We start from the raw sequence: 3280 nt of genomic DNA on the forward strand, positions 1-3280 counted from the left end.
ACACATATGCTATTTTATGCTGAGGGATAGCTTTGACATATTGCAGTGGATGCACAAGAAGAATACAGCCTTAAATGTATAAAGGGGCAAATCACAGCGCATGGGAAGTCCCATGAAAGAGGGCAGTCTCGTAGCAAATCCAAGGCACGGAACATTGAGTGTTACCACTATGGCAAGAAGGGCCACATGAAAAAGGATTGCTACAAACTCAAAAGAGAGCAAGAGGATAAGAAAAAGACTGCAAATTGGGGTGCAAATAAGAAGAAAGAGAGTCCAAGGGACGACAAAGGAAAAATGAAGATCGAGGAGATTAATGCAGTCACTGATGATAGTGACAATGACATTCTTTTCATGTCTAGTCTACCTGCAGACTTGCTTACCACTTCAAATGTTGCATATTCACAAGATTGGATTTTGGATTCTGGTGCTTCATTCCATGTTACTCCCCATAGGGAATGGTTCTCGACGTATAACAGTGGGAAGACAGGTTGTGTGCATCTTGGAAATAACTATACATGTGACATAGTGGGAGCAGGTGACATAAAGTTTTCTTTTGCAAATGGGTCTGCATTTGTTTTAAAAATTGTGAGACATGTGCCTAAGCTAACCAAGATTCTCATTTCACTGGCAAGCATTATCCTTAATATTTGTTAGGGTATCCTCTATTAGCACTAGCATGCTAATTAGTGGTCCTCATGACATTTTTGTCATAACCTTCTCAGATTTCCTCTCTAGAACTTGCTAGATTTAAGGATTTTCTAGCCCAAATCAGTGTCAAAGCCTTCTATAAAAAATTGATAGCTCATTTTGTTCTATTGACCCTATCACTTGTCATCCTTGCATAGAGGCCATGCTTATCCTCTCTGTATCATTCCAATTTTGTTCTATTGGCCCTGTCGCTTGTCGTTGTGTGATTTTTAAGGTTAGCAATTAGCTTGTTCATCTTGATGCTTAAGCAAGCATCATCCTCTAGCATTAGCTAGGATTTTGTTTTTTGTATTTCTTCTTCTTTGGGAAAATCATACAAGTATCCCTTAGAATTCAACTAAATTTTGCATGTGGCCCACATGATCTTCGTGACTCCATGAAATGTCTTCTTCACTACTTTGAAACTATTCTAAAATTGAAAGCTATTATTAAGTAATCTTGAATTTGATAAGGAATGTGTGCATGGAGTACAGCCAGTGGCATATAACATGTGCTTGCATGATTGTGATTTGGAATCTCAAAGCACATATATATTAACTTTCAACACTTACATGATTATGATCTAAAATTTCAAAGCAAAGATATATTCTTTTTCATATGCTAGCTAGATGTTCTATTTAATACATGCTAACAACCTTAAAGTGTAGCACATTAACATGTTCATGCCCACCTTACATTAGAATGGGGAGTCCATGTTCAGGGTACATTCTACCTTGAATATTCATTCACTAGATCTTCCAACCATTAATAGACAACTAGTAAAAGTACAAATAGTCGAATCATGGTCAGAAAGACAAGTCATGATCAGGATATACAATTTGCATTAAAGAACACTCTTGAAGCAACTGTAGAAAGATACATCCTTTTCATTAAGAACCAGTCGAATAATACCCAGTATCCACATAGAAGTTACCCAAAAGATATACATAGTCTTCATACTGCCAGACTGTAGTAAAAGTATCATGATTTAGACTACAAGTTCCAAACACATGCTAAAAGGCAGTTATAACTGCTTTCTTGGTTCCTACTAATAGTTACACATATTACTATTGGCCCATGATCTTCCTAGGACTTATATGCCTAACCTATGACTTAGGCTAAATGCCAAAATACCCCTTGACACCTGGCACTTCTAGTGGAGAGGATTTTTCGAAAATTGGGAGACACGAACCCTTTAGATTAAGTACTCCTTCATACATTTAAGGTCTATGGTTTGGGAACATTTGAGATCAATGCTTTCCTTGATAGCTTGCTTGTCTACTACACTGGTAGCCTCATTGGTGACTTTGGAGCGTGGAGTGTCTTCCAATTCAATTGTATCATCACCATCGAGCTGTGCTGTGTCTCCCTTTTCCATGCTCATATGTAAATCTGCAGCCTTGTGGGGATCATCATCAGTAACATCATCATTTGTCCTCTTCGCTTCCTGCTCTGAAGAAAAATGAAGTCTTGACTTTGGAGTGGTGAAGGCATCAGATGTGTCTTCAGCCTATAGCGAGCTTTCCCCTAGGGCATGTTTCGATTTGTACTACAATTGTTGTATTTCCTTATCCATAATCTCATACGTATATGTGGTAGAAGCAAAAGCTTCATAAGGCCATTTTGCAACAACTTGTGCCCTATTTTTTATATTCATCCACAATTGTTGTGAGGCTTCCATCAGCTGTATTTTTAAGTCTTGGATGTCTATACTAGACATAAAAATGTCACCCACCTTCTCAACCATCGATTGCAGTTGCTTTTCAACATTTTCTAGTGTGTGGATTCTCTCTTTAAGTATAATATTGTCCAGACTCCACTTGCAACATAACCTACCCCTCAACAATGTATTGTAGTTCATTCGAGAATTCAGTTTTTATTTATTCCAACCATTTTTAAATAGTAGGGAAACATGCATTGAGAGATCTCAACAATGGAAGTGTAATGGAAGAAGGTGAGAGAAAGAGGGAGAGCCATAAGAGAGCGTCACAAGTTTTGGTGGGTGCAGAACACCCTAATCTTCTATGTCATCCATATATATATATGTGTATTTGAGTATATTACATAATTGGGGTTAAGGTACAATGGCCTTTAACCCCCACAACCTCCCACTTATAGGCCAATGTTCCTTTAAGGGAGAACATCCAATGAGCATACTATCCAATGCCCATCAATACATGACAATACTCAAACCACTGACTAGGTAGACTCTTTGTCAACATATCTGCAGGGTTATCATCTGCATGGACCTTGACAAGCTCTATGCACTTGTCCTCAAGTAGCTCCCTGATAAAATAGTACCTAACCTGAATGTATTTGGTCTTTGCATGAAAGACGGGATTCTGTGCTAGCTGAATAGTGCTAGCTGAATAGCAATCAGGAATCACTATGCAATGTCGGTACACCTCCGTGCAATCAATAAGCATCACATAGTCTACCCCTGGAACAAATCTCCTAGGTGGTCTAGACACTAGATTTTCTTCTCAAGGGCATTTCAATTTTTTGTCCCACCTACATATCAGCCACATTTGGCTCATTATTGCCACCAATAGATGATCCATCATTTGCCCTTGATTGTGTACTTGTGGGAGTA

General features: G+C 38.5%; 1 non-coding gene across 1 annotated transcript; it reads right to left on the minus strand.

Moving 5' to 3' along the window:
• Positions 1-800: 800 nt before the first annotated feature.
• LOC147901876 (U6 spliceosomal RNA) lies at positions 801-906 on the minus strand. The gene has a single exon (XR_015541066.1). It is a non-coding gene; the product is annotated as a U6 spliceosomal RNA (small nuclear RNA).
• Between the last annotated feature and the right edge of the window lie 2374 nt (positions 907-3280).

This window comes from Dipteris shenzhenensis, chromosome 5 (genome assembly GCF_047967505.1).
Source record: "Dipteris shenzhenensis isolate YYH24624 ecotype China chromosome 5, Dip_SZ_1.0, whole genome shotgun sequence".
Classification (NCBI taxonomy): Eukaryota; Viridiplantae; Streptophyta; class Polypodiopsida; order Gleicheniales; family Dipteridaceae; genus Dipteris; species Dipteris shenzhenensis.